At 42.7% G+C, this 19,903-nt stretch overlaps 1 long non-coding RNA gene across 1 annotated transcript; it reads right to left on the reverse strand.

Moving 5' to 3' along the window:
- Positions 1-15,833: 15,833 nt before the first annotated feature.
- On the reverse strand, positions 15,834-17,094 carry LOC135249499 (uncharacterized). The gene is made up of 3 exons (XR_010328711.1): positions 16,828-17,094; positions 16,152-16,298; positions 15,834-15,965 (listed from the first exon to the last, which is right to left on the reverse strand). It is a non-coding gene; the product is annotated as an uncharacterized LOC135249499 (long non-coding RNA).
- Positions 17,095-19,903: the final 2,809 nt, after the last annotated feature.

Here is a 19,903-nt window from a genome sequence, read left to right on the forward strand (position 1 = left end):
TTCCCACCAGGGAATAAGGGGGCGGGCGTAAGGTTAATGGCCAAAGGTCAAACGAGTGCCGCATTGACCCTCCCATCACTCCACGCTGGGGAACAACACCAGGGATTGGGTTTAGCCTGTGAATAACTCTGCATCTAGTAAAGTCAACACGCCGCCAGTCTCGCTTTCCCCTCAGGCATCCCCCAGGGTTACAAATAACAAAAAAGTGCCTCTCTCTGTCACACGAGCCGTGTAGAAAATGTATTGAGAGCAGCAGGGCGGGGACGCTGACATCTTGAATTGGAATTAAGGATTATTGTTAAAGACCTTGTGATTCACCCGACAAATATTGACAAAACATGCTGCAGGAGTGAAATGTCGACACACCCCGTGACTGAAATGGCCCCCAGGACAGGAAAGAAAACAGCCTTTCAAAGAGGAGGAAGACTGACAGAAGTGAAACAGCGGGGTACGTTATGTTACGTGTGTTTAAAACCAAAGATCCCTTAACGGCGGAACAGCCCTGCCACTTCTGGGTGAGTAATTAAGAAGGAAGTGTTACTGTGAAAAGAGAACTGGTTCAGGCCTGCTGCAGTTTACATACAGTTAAATGTCCAAGTTATCCCACACATCAAAGGTGCCACTCAGACATTTCTATGACAGTCAAGTTCAAGTGCTTAAAATATTTAAATCTTAAAATGCAATCTTTAAATGCTTTAAAGCTGCAACTTAACCCATTAATGCCCAGATTTTTCAGAAGATTTCTTATAGTCATCCAAAAAATATTCACATATGGAAACAGTGTTAGAGTGCTTAAATGGTTTAAGTGCAGGCCTGATTGCATTTTGTGGTAGATCACTATTTAATCCCAGATAAAATATTGTAAACATGAACAGTAGAATGTCCCCTCCCCCACGCAGAGGCACATTTAAGGGTTCTTATCGTGATGGGGAGACACATAGCTATGGATGCAGTCTTGCTTCATGGTTTTTTAAATGCAACTGTGCTTCCAGCTTTTCCATTACATTATGGCACATTGCAGGTTTGCTTTGGCCTCCCACCCATGCACTCCATTTTACAAATAAATGGAAAAAATCTCACCAGTTGATGGTTAATGTGTTGCAGCCCTGGGGTATATAACCAGAGGTGCAAAAGCCGGTGCACAGACAAGACACAGGCAAGTGAACACACACAAAGGAGCACATGTGCAAAGCACTGGCAGAATTGATTAAAGATCACAATGCAGGCACACATCATAAACACCATAGTCAGAGGTAGCCATAAACCTCTCACCTGGTTCTGATCACCCTAACATGAGTTACAGGACCCTGGCCTCAAGATGCAGCCTATGCTAAGTGGTACACTTGCATATTCTGGGGGTTTTAAGAGTCTTAAAACCCTGATGAGGCTTCCAGAAAAAAATTAGACTGGCAGAACTTCTCTGAGCCCAAAGACTTTGAAGAAGATTACTGTTGAAAATGGTACGGATGTTAAATAAACACATTGTGCTGCATACCCACTCGCTGCTAATGCATCCTTTCTTTTGGTGTCATGGTATGTACCCTGTAACACAGAGGACAGCAAAGGACAACATAAACTGCATGTGACAGTTGTTTATAAACCATATGAAACCACTATGTAAACCACATGTGGATTGTGTTTAGTTCAGTTTGGCAGGGCATAAGACATTCTGATCCTTAACCATTCTTAAGGATCAAAGTTTGGAGTCCTGGAAAGTGCATTGGTTTTTGTACACTTGAGGAAAGTACTTTGGTGCTATAAAAAAAAAATGATTCCAGCACAGCAGCGGGCTCCTGGTGTCTTATGAAATATAAGTACTGGCACAACTCCCCAACAAATGAGTGATAATGATAATGATTACTTGATTTCAGGGACCAACAGCCCAGAAACCTGCCTGCACACATTATGGCACCGCCACTTCACTGCTTGCGCACTCCCCTGAGACTACCGAGATGGAAGAAAGGGCAGCAACAGATTCAGACCATCTGCATCTTCATGGATTCAATTTTAAACGACAGGATGTTTCAGAGCGAGACAAAGTGAGGAAGTAAGAAAGGAACTAGGAAGGATCAAATGGTATTAGGAGATGGAGCAGGCTCGGGAATGTGTGCAGCATCAACTGACACAAGAATACAGTAACAAGGCACAGGGGAGTTAGAGGAAAGCCAGACATTCTTTTGTTATACAGTTTTAAATAGAGTGAGGGCCCGTGCACACTCACAAAGTCAGGTGGAGAGGGTTTTCCAGGGGGATCTTGTGATTATTGACCTTACTCGCTGTAGCAGCCTAAAGGTCTCAACATGCTCTGTATGTCCGTCCGCGTGCCCCTAATACAAATACAAAAATGCCTACCTCATTCATTTAGGGCTAATTCATATCCTTTCAGATCAGCTCCAAGAGCACCTTCTGAGCAACTCGGCCCATCTTGAGAAGATGAAGGATGACATGGCGATTTCGTTCCGAGACCTCTGTGATCTCCAGGTTCCCAACTGGATGGTTTAGCCTTTTGCTGTTGACGCGATCAACACAGATCCTTGCATTCAGAAGGAGCTAACCAACCTGCAATTCAATGACAAGGCCTGGGCTTTGCTCACCATCTCTGGCAGTAATGTCCTGTAGCCCTACATGCAGCACTGTGGGAGAAAACCAGGCTTCTCTTCCTTGCGTTCCTAACATCCTACTTGGTCAAAAATTTGTTCAGTCAGGTCCTGCACGTGCTACAAAAACAGCTCAACTGCCTCAACCTGTCAAAATCTGGTGTTCTTCGAATGAAGCTTACGAAATTGAAACTGAACGTCAACAAATTAGCAGTAGCCCACCAACCTCAGGGATCACATTAGTTTAGGTGTGAGGTGAATTGCTCAAGGTCATTTGTTCCCAGTTGTGGTCACATTGTTGCCTAGTTCTTGCGTTCTGTGTAAAAAATGAGCTCCCTCGACTGACCTTTGGTTTTAAAGGCCAAGTTTGTGCATTTGTCACATGGGGCATAGAAAGCGGTGGGGACAGGGGGATACATGTCTCCCCCCCAATAATTGGAAACAGTAAAAGTTGTCCCCCCCAATAATTGTACTGTGTAAAAAAAAACATTTGCCTTGTACTTTTATTTTGAATGGCATGCTACAGAAGCGCAGTCAACAAGTCCACCCGATATCGTGCAGGTACAGTACCTACTAACCAGTAGGCTCAGCAGGTTGCAATCAGACGATTGAATGGGTATAATATCAGTCTTTAAACATTTTTGTGAGGAAGTTTGCTGTTATATGGAAGGAAGGTAACGTGAATACTATGCTATTAATTAACATATGCTATTAAAATAAGTTGCTTGCATAGTTCAAATTGTATTATGTAGTTATTATAAAGTTATACGTATGTATAAAGTTATATGTATTATACATCATACATTGAGCATGCATTAATTTACTACGTTTTTGGGTGCCGTATGTGTATCAAGGAATAGAACCTTTTTTGGCTCAATCATGAATCTAGCTATTGATAGATTTTCTGAAACCGGAATGTGTTATGTGTGCTGAAAGTATCAGAGCTGGGTAAGTAGTTGGATGGCCCAGTGGTTGATTTGGCGGTATTCATTTCATTTATTTCCAGCATTCTTTTGTCCAAAAAATGTGGCAACAAAAACAGTCTACGGACTGGTGCAACGCATCATATTAGTATGTTGGACACATGCACATGTTACATTTTTACATAATGTTACACTGAACAGCATTTCAGTGATGGTAGTTGAGTGTAGTTGAGTTTTTTGTGACCAAATATTTTTCCTTATTTTTTTTACAGGTTGGGCATTGAGAAAAGAGAATTCAAATACTTTTTTGTATATGTTGTATGTTTTCTCATTTGCCGGCACATAACTGAAAAAATTTCCTCTTGAAGACAAACTATCTCTCTTATCTTTCGGTCTTTCTCTAAGTCATATTCTCAGATAATGTAAATAAATATGTTTTGATAGATCCCCTATGTGTCAGTAGATGGTTTGGATGGGTAGAGAGGTGGAGGGCAGGTGGTGTTGACGTATAGAGTAGCTCTTCTTCAACCTTGTTCAGTTGACATGCCTCATCTGCACCCCACAATCTGTCTAAGACATATTTACTGCACATTTATTATGTATGCATTTATTCATGTGTCTAAAATAGAATGTTTGTGATGTATTTAATTCAGGCATTTCAATATCAGAGGGAGAAATACAGTTCAATTAAGTTGATTAAAAATGGTACTTTCATTGTTGTGTCCTCTTGAGGTTGTCTACTGTTGGCCTGTTACTCACTAGGAGATATCTCACAACATTTGAGAAAGCTACCAGCTACCATACATATATAAAGCAAAATCATTATGGGACTAACCACACACCTCCCACCGATGGTGCATCTATGCTTTTTAAGTTGAATCCTAATTGAGTTTACAAACTGAAAATGCATTTTGGCAAAGGTATATGTGTCATTATTGCCATGTAATCTTTTCTTAGGTGTGTAGTAAATGATCTTGATACATAAGGTACCAGTCATATAACACTTCTGATATCTGCGATGTAGTACATAAGCATAGTCAATATGAAGTAGTGTGTTGAGCCACTTATCCATTGAGAAAGAAACAGAGACTGTCAGAGGAAGTAGTTTGTCACAGATTTGCCCCACAGGACCCCAAGTCTGCCTCTCGCTGGTCATGGATTGTTTCTCGCTCTCACACTTAAATCACGCAGGACAAATTTCCGGTGAGTCCTGGTAATAATAGTATCGTGATTGACCGCAGTTTTTCCTAGCAGTCCTTCCTGCTTTACGCTGTTAATGTCACCAAAGTTGATAAATGTGGATGCAATTTTCCCAGATTGTGTTTTGCTGATATGGCATGGGGAAAATTGTTTAAACTGAAATACAATATCCCAAGCATTTTCTGAAGAGTGATAAACCAAAGCAGCCAGTTGATGCCTGAAGGATCATTCCTCCTGGAATGAGGATCTGAAGTACAGTGCCAGAACGAACAATTCTTCACAGTGAGACTTAAAAATGTGTGCACGTGTGCATTTAAATGACTGTCTTCTCCTTTTATTCACTTTTCATTGCATTCTTTTTTCCAAGATATACTCAAGCATTTCTCCTGCGAAAAAACGATTTCCTTTGACAGGAGTCTGGAAGGGATTAACTGACGCAATCCAGCTGGGTACCAGAGCATGATTAGTGTATTAACAAGACAAATCAGGCTTCGCTTTGCCTCAGCACGAAGACTCACTTTCTGTAAACAGTGACTCCCAGTGTTTTTCATCTTGCTACTCTTCCTCCCCTCCAGGCCACCAGTTTAGAGAAGACTGATCCATTCCATGGATCAGTCTCCTCTAACCATGGAGTGCTCCTCCCCCACCCTTCCTCCTCAGTCACTGATTTACTTGACACCGGGCTTTGATGTCTCATTTAAAGAGAAAGAGGAAATATATTTGTGAAACTGTGCTAAGCGTACAAAAATAACAAAAAGAGAAATTGTGCCTGTGATTATTATAGCTGTTGCATGCATTGACGTAGCAGAATACTGTTTAAAATGTTGTATTGTGCTGATTGACAGCCATAAAGGAGATTAAAGTTTGTCTGCCATGTGCCTGATTGATACCCCAATAACAGGTTCTCTTATACAGATGTTTGTGGACTGATAGGTGGTTTCCCAAAACTAATAAAACATGTCACAATAGCCATCCATTATGTCGCAGGAGTCACCAGTTTATCATGGTTGAAAAGGAAAAGTGCTCATATTTTGTCAATTTGTTCCTATATTTGTAGAATGAAACTGAGGAAGTTTAAGTCTAAAAGTTGGCAAGCACCGGGAGTTCACATGGGAAACATGGCTTACCCAGGCCTGGGTAACTTTCCAGTGAGCTAGAGAATGAGTGCTGTTTATCTTGTGGACCTTTGAGTCAGCCCACTGTGTCTTTCCCCCTGTCTCTATCCCTCTCAAGTGGTTCCAATCTGTCAGCATGCAGAGCAGATGTCTTCATCCACAGCAAGCAGCTAACAGTATCCAAACAAACTAACAGAAATGTGTAGTTAACACTATGCTGTGCTGTGTATGGAGACCGTAATGTCAGTCTACAAAATGGCGCCATTTTTGTTCATTGTTGGTGGAAATGATGTGGTGAAGGAAGAGGTTTTTGTGTGACTCCTGGCAGTGAAGGCCAAGCCTACTGGTTTGGGTAGAGGGGAAGGACAGGCACATGGAGAACATGGGTGAGTGTGACCAGGGATTTGAGAAGTGTATTCCTCTGAATCAGATCTGTCAGGTGTCTCACATCATAGAAAAAGCACAGTGACAGTCAGAGCAAGCTAGAGTAGGCACTTGTTCTCTTCAACCCTCGTGTGTCAGGTCTCCTATTTCACTGCAGGAATGAGTCATGAACTGGATTGGAAAAGGATCTATCATGTTATGGAGCAGTTAAGAGTCAATAGTACTGGAATTTTAACCACAGAATAGCACACTCAAAGTCTAGGTGGGAAGACTGTACAGTTCCCTTGAGGGCAATTGTTTTAGCCAAGTGCATCTTGTCTGCCTGAATCTCAGCCAGCTGTGGAAACACTTTCCAATTTTTTTTTTCAAAGTTATTTCTGACTGGCAGCATAATACAAATTATAAATGACATTACAGCCATGGTTATCATCTTCATTAGTATCATCCCTGCCTTGTGCTGTGGTGTCTTTCTCGTTAAATGTCTGAGCAGTCTATTTGAATCCCCATTTGAGGTTCCAGTCATAAAGTGAAACACATGTTGCAGTGGGTCCTCTGGGAGATGGTGATGGATGTCCTCCTAGATGGCCACTGGCATGAACACAAGTGGTGCAAGAGAATGTGTTGAGCTGAAAGCAAAGTCTTGAGCAAGATGCAGGCCAGCCTGATCCTAACGCGTTGTGTCAGATCTGTGCAATTAAGCTGCGGGGGAGAGGGGGGCCGTTTCTGACTTTTGGCAGAGCGTGTCCATCATGAGCTAGACCCCAGAGCCCTCTCCCCTTCCTCTTTTAAGCCGTAACATGCCTCACATTTTAGAGCTGGCTTTTTTTTGGGCGATAAGTGAAGAGGGGAATTTTCATTAATGGCGGCCGTAAAAATCCAAAGAGAAGTAATTGTTTCTGTGTTTACATCCTTTTTTTCTTGTCTACTGAGTAGTACTGACATACTCTGAACAAGCGATGTACTCCAGGGAGAGAGGAGGCAGCATACCTCTCAGCAATGACATTGAAATCAGGATGATCCTGTGTCAGGAACTCATCAACTCTCCTGCTCAGTAACAATATCACTGCCCAAGCAGCAGTCATTATATTGAAACAGGAGATTCAGGCAACTAGGGTTTTAAGTGAGTTCTTGAACTGGAATCGGTTAGGCTCTGCACCAAAAAGTACACTTATCCCCCTTAAATCTACAGTTCCTATCCAATAGGTCAGAGTGGCTAATGGATAGGCTTAGGATTACAGCTAGGGTTAGGGTTAGGGTTACACCTAGGGTTAGGATTAGAGTTACAGCAAGGGTTACGGTTACAGCTAGGGTTAGGGTAAGGGATACTGCTAGGGTTGGGGTTGGGGTTACAGCTATGGCTAGGGTTAGGGTTACAGCTAGGGTTAGGGTTAAGGTTTCAGGTAGGGTAATGGTTAAGGTTAAGGTTACAGCTAGGGTTAGGGCTAAAGCTAGGGTAATTCTTATGGTTACAGCTAGGGTTAAGGTTACAATTATGCTTAAGGTTAAGGTTACGGATAGCGTTAGGCTTACAGATAGGGATAGTGATAGGGTTAAGGTTACAGCTAGGGTTAGGGTTACAAATTGGGTTTGGGTTAGGGTTACAGTTAAGGTTAGGGTTAGGGTTACAGCTAGGGTTAGGGTTACAGCTGGGGTTTGGCTTAGGGTTACAGCTAGGGTTGGGGTTACAGCTAGGTTTATGGTCGGGGTTACAGCTAGGGTTAGGGTTACAGGTAGAGTTAGGGTTACAGCTAGGGATAGTGTTGGGGTTAGGGTTACATCTAGGTTTAGGGTTAGGGTTACAGATAGGGTTAGGATTACAGCTAGCGTTAGAGTTAGGTTTACAGCTAGTTTCAGGGATAGGGTCAGAGTTACAGATAGGGTTGGGGTTAGGGTTACAGCTATGGAGTGGGATAGGGTTAGGGTTACAGCGAGGGATAGGGTTAGGTGTAGGGTTCCAGCTAGGGTTAGGGTTACAGATAGGGTTAGGGTTACGGTTACAGTTAGGGTTAGGGTTACAGCTGGGGTTAGGAATAGGGTTACAGCAAGAGTTTGGGTTAGGGTTATTTTTACAGCTAGAGTTAGGGTTAGGCTTACAGCTAGGGTTAGGGTTCGGGTTACAGATATGGTTAGAGTTAGGGTTACAGCTAGGGTTCAGGTTAGGGTTACAGAAATGGTTAGGGTTACAGCAAAGGTTAGGGTTAGGGTTATAGCTATGGTTAGGGTTAGTGATAGGGTATTAGCTAGGGTTAGGGTTAGGGTCTTGGTTACAGCTAGGGTTAGGGTTAGGGTTACAGCTAGGGTTAGGGTTACAGATAGGGTTAGGGTTAGCGTTACAGCCAGGGTTAGGATTAGGGTTATGGTTCCAACTAGGGTTAGGGTTAGTGTTATGGTTACAGCTTGGGTAAGGATTAGGGTTTCAGATAGGGATAGGGTTAGGGTTTCAGCTAGGGTAAGGATTATGGTTACAGCTAGAGATAGGGATAGGGTCACAGCTAGCGTTAGGGTTACAGCTTGTGGTAGGGTTAGGGTTACAGCTAGGGTTAGGGTTAGCATTACAGCTAGGCATAGGGTTAGGGTTATCGCAAGGGTAAGGGTTAGGGTTAGAGCTAGGGTTAGTGTTATGGTTAGAACTGGGGTTAGGGTTAGGATTACAGCTAGGGTTAGGTTTAGTGCTACAGATAGGGTTAGGGTAAGGGTTGCAGCTAGGGTTAGGTTTAAGGTTAGGGTTACAGTTAGGAATATGCTTAGGGGTTCTGTTAGGGTTAGGGTTACAGCTAGGGCTAGGGTTAGAGTTAGAGCTAGGGTTAGTGTTAGGGTTACAGATAGGGTTAGGGTTAGGCGTACAGCTAGGGTTAGGTTTCGGGTTATAGCTAGGGGTAGGGCAAGGGATAGTTTTACATTTAGGGGTAGGGTTACTGTTACCGCTAGGGTTAGGGTTAGGGTTACTTCTACGATTAGTGTTAGGGTTACACTTATGGTTAGGGTTTGGGTTAGGGTTACAGCTAGATTTAGGGTAAGGGTTACAGCTAGGGTTAGGGTTTGTGTTACAAATAGGGATAAGGTTAGGGTTACTGGTAGGGTTATTGTTACCGTAACAGCTAGGCTAAAGGATAAGGTTAAAGCTTGGGTTAGGGTTAGTGTGAGTGTTACAGTTAGGGTTAGGGTTACAGCTGGGGTTATGGTTATGGATACAGATAGGTTTAGGGTTAAGGTTACATCTAGGTTTAGGGTTAGGGTTTCAGTTAGGGTTATGGTTTGCGTTAAGGTTACAGCTCAGGATAGGGTTAGGGATGCAGCTAGGGATAAGATTAGGGTTAGAGCTAGGGGTAGGGTTACAGCCAGGGCTAGGGTTAGGGTTTCGGCTAGGGTTCGGGAAAGGGTTACAGCTAGGGTTACACCTAGGATTAGGGTTTCAGCAAGGGTTAGGGCTAGGGTTACAGCTAGGGTTAGGGATATATGTTGTAGGGATAGGCTTAGGGTTAGAGTTACAGCTAGGGTTAGGTTTAGTGTTTCGGTTAGGGTTAGGGTTACAAATTGGGTTAGGGTTAGCTTTAGGGTTACAGCTAGGCTTAGGGTAAGGTTAACAGCTAGGGTTTGGGTTAGGGTTACAGATAGGGTTAGGTGTAGGGAAAAAATTAGGGTTAGGGTTAGGATTACAGCTAGGGTTAGGGTTAGGGTTACAGCTAGGGTTAGGGATATGGTTTCAGCTAGGGTTAGGGTTTGGGTTATGGTTACAGCCAGGGATAGGGGTTAGGGTTACAGCTAGGGATAGGATTAGAGTAACAGATAAGGTTAGGTTTAGGGTTATGGTTAGGGTTCGGGTTACAGGAAGGGTTTGGGTTAGGGATACAAATAGGGTTGGGGTTAGGGTATCAGCTAGGGTTAGGGTTAGGCTATGGGATACAGCCAGGGATTGGATTAGGGATACAGCAAGGGTTATGGTTATGGTTTCAGATAGGGTTAAGTTTAGGGTTACTGCTCGGATTAGGGTTATGGATCCAGCCAGGGATAGGGTTAGGGTTACAGCCAGGGTTAGGGTTAGCGTAACAGCTAGGGATGGGGTTTGGGTCACCACTAAGGGCTAGGGTTGGGGTTAGGGTTCCAGCTAGGATTTGGGTTAGGATTACAGATAGGGTTAGGGCTGGGATACAGCTAGGGTTTGGGATTAGGGTTAGCGTTACAGGTAGGGTTTGGGTTAGGGATACAGCTAGGGTTAGGGTTAGGGTTAGGGTTACAGCTAGGGATAGGGTTATGGTTACAGCTAGGGTAAGGTTTAGGGTTACAGCTAGGGTTAGAGTTTGGGATCCAGCTAGAGATAGGGTTAGGGTTAGGGTTACAGCTAGGGATAGGGTTACGGAAATAGCTAGGGTTAGGGATAGGGTTACAGCTAGGGTTAGGGTAAGGGTTAGGGTTCCAGCTAGGGTTAGGGTTAGGGTTATAGATAGGGTTAGGGCTTAGGTTCAGGTTACAGATAGGGTTAATGGTAGGGTTACAGCTAGGGTTACGGTTAGGGTTAGGGTTACAGCTAGGGTTAGGGTTAGGGTTCCAGCTAGGGTTAGGGATGGGGTTACAGACAGGGCTAGGGTTACGGTTAGGGTTAGGGATGGGGTTACAGACAGGGTTAGGGTTACGGTTAGGGTTAGGGTTACTGCTAGGGTTAGGTTTAGGGATACAGCTAGGGATAGGGTTATGGTTTCAGCCAGGGTTAGGGATAGGGTTACAGCTTGGGTTAGGGTAAGGGTTAGGGTTCGACCTGGGTTAGGGTTAGGGTTATAGCTAGGTTTAGGGTTAGGGTAACTGCTCGGGTTAGGGTTAGGGATACTGATAGGGTTAGGGTTAGGGTTAGGGATACAGCTAAAGTTAGGGTTAGGGTTAGGGTTACAGGTAGGGTTTGGGTTAGGGTTACAGTTAGGGTTAGGGTTAGGTTAACAGCTAGGTTCAGAGTTAGGTTTACGGCTAGGCTTAGGGTTAGGTTTCCAGCTTGGCTTAGGTTTATGGTTTCAGTTAGGGTTAGGGATTGGATTACTGCTAGGTTTAGGGATACGGTTACAGCTAGGTTTAAGGTTAGGGTTACAGCTAGGGTTTAGGTTAGAGATACAGCTACGGTTAAGGTTAGGGTTAGAGTTTCAGCTAGGGTTATGGTTGGAGTTAGGGTGGGAGCTAGGGTTAGGGTTATGGTTATAGCTTGGTTTAGGGTTAGCGTTACAGCTAGGGTTAGGGTTATTGTTACAGCTAGGGATATTGTTAGGGTTCCAGCTAGGGTTAGGGATAGGGTTTCAGCTAGGGTAAGTGTTAGGCTTACAGCTACGTTAGGGTTAGGTTTAGGGTTCTATCTATGGGTACTGTAAAGGATATGGTTAGGGTTAGGGATAGGGTTACAGCTAGGGTTAGGGTAAGGGTTACAGAAAGGGATAGGCTTAGGGTAACTGCTAGAGTTAGGGTTAGTGTGTTAGCTAGGGTTAGGGTAAGGGTTACAGAAAGGGATAGGCTTAGGGTAACTGCTAGAGTTAGGGTTAGTGTGTTAGCTAGGGTTAGGTTTAGTGTTAAGGAACCTGCTAGGGTTAGGGTTAGAGCTAGAGTTAGGTTTATGGTTAGGGTTTCAGATAGGGTTATTGATAGGGTCACAGGGTTAGTGTGTTGGGTTTGGTTTACAGCTATGGTTAGGGATTGAGTTACAGATAGGGTTAGGGTTAGGGTTACATCTAGGGTTAGGGGTAGTATTTCAGCTAGGGTTAGGGTTTGGGTTAGGGTTACAGATTGGGTTAGGGTTAGGGTTACCACTAGGCTTAGGGTTAGGTTTTCAGCTAGGGTTAGGAATAGAGATACATCTAGGGTTAGGGTTATGGTTACAGCTAGATTTAGGGTTAGGGTTACGGCTAGGGATAGGGATAGGGTTACAGCTAAGGTTAGGCTTCGGGTCACAGCTAGGGTTACGGTTAGGGTTCCAGCAAGCGTTATGGTTAGCGTTAGGGTTGCAACTAGTGTTAGGGTTATGGTTACAGCTTGGTTTAGGGTGAGTGATTCAGCTAGGGGTAGGCTTAGGGTTAATTGTACAGCTAGGGTTAGGGCTTGGGTTACAGATAGGGTAAGGGATAGGGTTTCAGCTAGGGTTAGGGTTAGGGATACAGCTAGGGTAACATTACGTTACATTACAGGCATTTGGCAGACGCTCTTATCCAGAGTGACATACAACAAAGTGTATAACCATAACCAGGAACAAGTATGACGAAAACCCTAGAGAGAAGTACCGGTCCAAGTGCAGGGAACAACCGCATAGTTCAACTTGGACCCTGAAGGTTAAACTGATTAACACTAACACAAACGAGAACAGCAACAACGCAGACTATGGAAAAATACAAGCAGTAGTTAAGACAGGTGCATTAACTAAGTCACCTACGAAACAGCTACCTAGTTACAACCCTAAGCTTACAGTCATTTAAGAAATTACAGAGAGGTAGGGAGGGATGGGGAGAGGTGCAGCCTGAAGAGGTAAGTCTTCAGTCGTCGCTTGAAATGGGTATTGTCTCAGCTGTTCTGACCTCCACGGGGAGGTCATTCCACCATCGTGGGGCCAGAACAGACAGGAGACGTGTTCTGGAAGCGCAGGTGCGAAGAGGGGGAGGTGCCTGAGGTAGCAGAACGGAGGGATCTAGCTGGCATGTAGGGTTTGAATATCTTGTGGAGTTATGCTGGGGCTGATCCCTTGACTGCCTGGTATGCTAGGACCAATGTTTTAAATTTGATGCGAGCTATAACAAGCAGCCAGTGGAGGGTAGTGAGCAGGGGAGTGACGTGGGAGTGTCTGGGGAGGTTGAAGACCAGACGAGCTGCAGCATTCTGAATGAGTTGCAGGGGTCTGATGGCAGATGCCGGTAGTCCAGCCAGAAGAGAGTTGCAGTAGTCCAGGCGGGACAGAACCATTGCTTGGACCAGCAGGAGCTGGGTTGAGTAGGTGGTGAGAAAGGGGAGGATTCTCCGGATGTTATACAGGAAAAATCTGCATGCCCGACTTACTGCTGCAATGTTCTTGGAGAGGGGAAGGGTTAGGGTTACAGCGAGGGTTAGTGTTAGGGTTAGGGTTCCAGCTAGGGTTTGGGATAGGGTTACAGACAGGGTCTTGCGTTAAGGTATCTGATAGGGTTACAAATAGGGTTTCAGCTCGGATTAGGGTTATGGTTACAGCTAGGGTAAGGGTTAGGGTTTCAGATAGTGTTATGGTTAGGGTTACAGCTAGGGTTACGGTTAGTGTTAAGGTTCCAGCGGTGTTAGGGTTAGGGATAAAGCTAGGGTTAGGGATAGGGTTAGGGTAACTGCTCGGGTTAGGGTTAGTGATACAGCTAGGGTTAGGGTTAGGGTTACTGCTAAGGTAAGGGTTAAAGTTAGTGTTACAGATAGGGTTAGGGTTACAGCTAGGGTTAGGGTAAGAGTTATTTCTAGGTTTTGGGTTAGGTTTAGGGTTACAGCTAGGGTTAGGGTTAGGGTTACTGCTTGGATTAGGGTTAGGGTTACAGATAGGGTTAAGGTTAGGATTTCAGCTAGGGTTAGGGTTAGGGTTACAGCTTGGGTTAGGTTTAGGGTTTCAGCTAGGGTTAGGGTTAGGGTTACAGATTGGGTTAGGGTTAGGGTTTGGGTTACAGCTAGGGTTAGGGTTGGGGTTAGAAATAGGGTTAGGGTTTATGTTACAGCTAGGGTTAGGGTTAGGGTTAGGGTTACCGGTAGTTTTAGGGTTAGGGTTACATCTAGGGTTAGGGTTAGGGTTAGGGTTACAGCTTGGGTTAGGGTTAGGGTTTGGGTTACAGCTAGGGTCAGGGTTATGGTTACAGCTAGGGTTACAGTTAATGTTAGGGTTACAGCTTGGGAAAGGGTCAGTGTTATAGTTACATCTATTGTTAGGGTTAGTGTTACTGCTGGGGTTAGGGTTAGGGTTACATCTAGGGTTAGGGTTAGGGTTGGGGTTAGAGGTTCCTGAATGAATGTAAGTCAATGGGAAGTCCTTACAAGTATAGCAATGCTAATATGTGTGTGTGTGTGTGTGTGTTTGTGTGTGTGTGCTTACAGGTTTATGTATGTGTTCTAGATTATTTGTCAATGCGATCATATTTATGTTAATGTTTTTATGTGTGTGCAAGCTTTATGCATCTGTCACCTTTCCAGTGGTATGCAATGTTTTCTTCTCCGGAATTGAGGAATTGAAAAGCCAGTTGAAATTGTGTTCACAGCCTGTATAATTTTGAGGCTTTGTTCATTTCAACCACACAACTGCAAATACCCTGTCAAACACTTAGAGCACACTCTGTGTACACAGGCCACATAAACACGCAAATGCACACACCTGTCAAATCACAAAATGTATGTATACATCCATGCATACTGTAGTCCACAAACAACATTATTCTGTTTACATAATCAGACAAATTCATTCACATATGCACACACATGCAAAGCAACTGAATCAATTCAATCGGCCTTTTACAATGTTAACCAATGTGCTTGCTTTGCATATTCTATATGTGCAAGAAATATGTCCATCGTTTACATTGCTGTTTTCAGCTTCTAGTGTAGCAGAGTTTATATTGGCCTTCCTACCCATAGCTACACCCTGATTATGGTACACACTTTGTAGATTTTGGTGTACACAAAGTAAACCTTCATAAGGCCAAAGACAGCACATTCTTCTGCGGGCTACCACAATACGCTGGTATTAAGCAGTCATCTGAGCTCATGGCAGATTTACTGCTCAGGAAAACTGTCTAGCTCAAAGTAAACACCTCTTTCCCTTGTCAACAGTGCTCTGGCTTTAATCGGAAGTATCCATCCTTGGTTACCCATACTCCCAGTAGGCCTCCCAGTCCCTCCGCCAAATAGCTTTTTTTTAAATTATGAGGCCCATTAGCACCGTGGTTAGCCTATGAGCAATGTCAGTGTCACAATATAGCAGCATCCTGCAGCACATCAGCTGAGATGAGGGGTAGAATATAAGGATTTTTGCCAGTGGCCTGCCAGCTTAGTTGCCTGAAATGTCCACTAGTAAAGGTGGAATGGTACTAGCCCTGGTTTTAACTACAGAAATAGATATAAATGCTCTTTTAACACCTTTACATGCATAGTACATTGTTGGTATACTGTTACTGTGATGTCCCTTAAATGAGAAAATACCAATAAGCAGTAGGCCTACTGTTGATGGGAATTACTAGACTATTGAGAAATCAAGACCTCTGGGTTGGTGGGCTTTTCCGAAGCAAAAGAGTGAACCTTGCGAGTCCTGGTCCCGCCATTGCTGGCTATGGCCAGAGGTCTGCAAGCATTGGCTCAGCCTCACTGAGGAAAGATAGGGGGCTTGTTCATTTGTCTCATCACTCTCTAGCAGCCACTACTGGTCAGACTAGGTGAAGGATTTCTGCAGTCTGGTTTTCAGTTTGAAAAAAAATGTATTTTTAAAAATCACTGAAAAATAAGATATGTTTTACGAAGATTGATATGTCATTCATCTTGAGATGTTTAAATAATGATGTACTACTCAGCCTGTCTTGAAATGGCAGATCATTTTTGGATGCGTTGAATTATACATACAGCTCTCAAAAATAGAAAACAAATACACGTGCATACAATACAAATTTTTATTTGTTAGGTTAATTTTACAATTAGTGATTGTTGATTAGCCTTGGTGATGCTGCATTCTTGTATGTTGTAACACTGATGTTCTCCACTGCTGTTCTTCATGCTGGATAAGAGCATCTGCCCAATTACTGTAATATAGTGTAAAAATATGGAAGGCGGACATTTGCTTCACGCTGGGGTTAAAACAGGAAACGCATTAAATTATCACTACAATACATTATCCTCAGTAATGGGCTACCAATGGAGGTCTAGTGCGGCCTTTTGAGGCCTTTGGTGTGGTCACACCAAAGAAAGCAAAGAAAGGCTGGACTTACTTCAGAGTGATTGAGGGTGCTAGTTCTGTAAGTCTTGATAAGGAGCTGAGAAAAATTCCTCCCTTTTCCCACTCACAATTCAGGACTGGCTCTTTAGTCTTCTCAGGGTCTGACATGTGGGAGATGCTTTGCAGATATTCCACGGATCTGACAATAGAATGTGCAGATAATACAGTAATGTCATGTACAGCTGATTTTTCTCATGCACCTTTCCTAAATCTAATGAACAGATACTTCATAGTGGTATTATGAATAAACCTTACACCATAAAACATCACTTTTTGGTGGAGACATCTTTTATGTTAACAAATCATCATGCTTTTTATGTGTCGGAACTTGTAAATGTAAACATTTTCACAAATCCTCGTGGCTACAGGTAATAGGTAACAGGCCTACAAATAAAAGTGTATTTAAAATCTGGGCGATCCTCCTCTACATGACAGCTGGATAATACTGAAGCAAAACCGCAATTGAAAGTAGAAGATTTCTTAAACCCCATTATCAAGTTCCCCTTACATACAGACAGCTGACGCAGCATATGCCTTATGATACAGCAGCAAAGACCTGAATGTGATTTCTGTGTGCTTTATGTATGCTGAAATTGAGCAGCCTGGGCCATCTATTAAAGGGATGAGGATCTGAAATGAAATCTGATAATAGAACAAGGCTGACTTACTGAAGCGATACATGCTGATGTCACTCCGCCAATCAGAACACACATGAAGGTGCATGTATGCTCTCTCATTATCTGGACATGGTGCAATGGAAACTGTGTCAAAATCTTCGCCCTTTGTCCTTCTAAGAAGCAATTACCAAGCTGGCCAGACAACTTTCACTGAGAAATTCAGGCTTAAAAAAGAACAGGAGATGACTTTTAAGTGGGAAGTAGGACTTAGCTCTTGATTTTTAAAAATGCAGTTTTAATCAACGAACACTAGCGTATGTGACTACTTAAGAAAGCAACCTGAGCCATGGGAAAAAGCTTATGAAGGTTCACAGTACTGGGGTTACATGTTTCTTTATGGCAAGAGGAAGAAAGGAAATGAAACGGAAAGAAGGAAGGTTTATTAGGAATTAATGAAGCATGGCTTCCTTGGGACACCAGTGCATGAGCTGTAAGATTTATACCTCTTTACTTCTCTCCTTTCCCTTAACACAGTGCACCCCCCCCCCCCCCAGCCCCCAGCCCCTCCCCCTCCCAACTGCTCATTGCTTCTGTCAGTTTTTCAGCCTTTCTGTTGGACTTTAGTACCAATTCTACCACAGCACAACATCAATCATGCCAGCCAACCAGCAGAGAGCACTGACTACTTGGAACACTTGGCATGATTATGAGTTACTGTAAACTCTTTTCCACGTCATTCCATTTTATTTTCTGACAAAAATATACAGTCTAAAGCCTCGGCCATGGCACTTGTGTGTCTTCATCAGTGTAGTTCGTTTTTTTAAATTTTTTTAAATTTTTTTATTTTATCCAGGTTGAAGGTAAACAAAAATAGATTTGATTTCAGAACTTGTAAAACATTAAAGTGCATTTGAAAGGCAAGGTCTGATGAATCCCAGAAGAGTGGAGCTATTAAATGAGTACTGTTTTGAGCCAATCAAAGTGCTTTCCTGTGGAGAACATTCTTATGATTAAGCAACTGCCAGTGTAAACGACTGGCAGAACATAGTACCTACACCAATTTTGGGCATTTCATGAAATCTCTTACATGCCACCACACTAAAACACATTAGTACCACAAAGCTAGTCTTACTTTTATGCCTGAGGGAAAATTTCATCACTTACAGCAGCATGGTTTATAATTACCCCTCACATTATCTACATGACCATACTGTATATGACACACACCCATCCCAAAACTGCTGACCTCAAACTTGACAAGGAAGATGGCTGTATTGTTGCTGTCTTCCTGGCCCAACAAAGGTTTCCACCACAAAGGGGAGAAATTCAAGCCCATCGTGTTCTTCCAACAAGGCCTTTCTTTCCTTACTCTCCTATCATGGGCCGTAACTAGATCAAGGCTTTGATGATGCCATGTTTAATGTAAGGCAGCCTCAGGCATTCTTAAACAGCAGCTGATCACCCTGTGGAGACAGTTTAAAAATCGGCCCCATAAATTTGCAAGTGTGAAATCTTAAAAGATATTAATGACACATGGCAGTGGAGAAAGCAGCATTATATATTTTAAAAGTCAAAATACATTTTAGTGAATGCCAATCAGAACCTCTTAAGTGTCAGTAGCAGTGCAAAGTTGCATATAATACATTTTTGGATGTTTTCAAAAGCTCACAAGTAACAAGTCTAAAAAGTTAAACATTGATCATTTACACTGTTCAGAGTGGTGACATAATGTTTGCAAAAATATCATTAACTTAATCTATATTCGCATCTTTTACATCAGCAGGAGCAGAAGGGCGCTCCCTCCCTCCACTTATACACAAACGTGCTTGTGAATTTTCATTTATTTTATTTTTTATTTTTTTATTATTCATTTTTTTTGGGAGGTGGCTATTTTTACAGTTGCTGGATGTGTGTTTTAAGCATACTGAGGAAATTAAGACTTTTCTTTCAAGCCTTTTCACAATTTATTTGGCAAGACAAGGCTGCCACCAATGGTTTGCTTTCTGGCACATATAGCCCTTTCTTAGGCTCTCTGGTTTGTATTTCCCCTTCATCTCCCTGGTACTTCACATACTGCTCCATTCAGTTGAGTAATGAGGCTTGAGGTTATATTAATATATGTCCCTTAAGAATACCTTAAATATCAGACAGGCGGCATTTCCGTTGAACTTCAAGTACTCCACTTTTCTTGGAGCTGTCTTTGCTCCTGCTCACTTTTTAGGTTTGGAAAGAGATTGGATTTCTGATATCCACCAAACTAAGATCAAATAAAATGTCAATAAAAGCTTTTCTCTTCCCCCTCAGCAAGGTAAAGGTCACTTTGAATAATTATTCAGACTTAATACTAAAGATGCCTGCTGAGTTCATATTGGCTGATATATTTTTACTTTGTTATCATCAGCAGTATAATCGTGTGCTCATAGTGATGCAACCTAGTAAGATTGTTGTACTAAAGTGATTTTTGTTGTTGTTGTTTTTGAGTTATTTAGGAAGTGGTACTATGTCAGTTGCATACTTCTCGTATGTAAAAACATTGCACTGTCTTTTACAATGCAATTTCATGTGATGATTGTTTTTTGTCTAATTGTGTATGAACTGCTAAAATGCAAATGTATTTCAACAGGTTGAGAACAGAAGCTTCAAAGCTGTCAATAGATGGCACCAAAAACTCATATTACTGAAGAGGAAGAGCAAGCAGCAAAATTCCCACTCATCAAAATACAAACAAAGCCAAATTGGACACCCGGAGACAGAATCAGGAAAGAAAACACTGGAACAAAACAGTAACACGTAAGTTCAATTTGAGGGTATTTACGTCCATATTAGGTGATTACTTTTTAAAAAAAACAGTTCCTGCATTTTTGGGGACCAAAAATAATTGGACAACTACAACCTTTGAAAAAATGAATTAAGATAACTAGACAAAAAAAATGCAGGCTGTTAGGTGAATATATATAGTCTGTAACTTTTTAATAGACGTAAATTATCTTTGTACAAACATAAAAAGATTAATGGACTGCTTTTTTCAAACATTTGGCTCAGTTCAAAGTGCACCTGTCAAGAAGGGGGAGAAGTGTATATGGAAGAAGAGAACGCATTCAGAAGATGCATAGAGGGAGGCAGATGG

The sequence above is a fragment of the Anguilla rostrata genome, chromosome 2 (genome assembly GCF_018555375.3).
Source record: "Anguilla rostrata isolate EN2019 chromosome 2, ASM1855537v3, whole genome shotgun sequence".
NCBI lineage: Eukaryota > Metazoa > Chordata > Actinopteri > Anguilliformes > Anguillidae > Anguilla > Anguilla rostrata.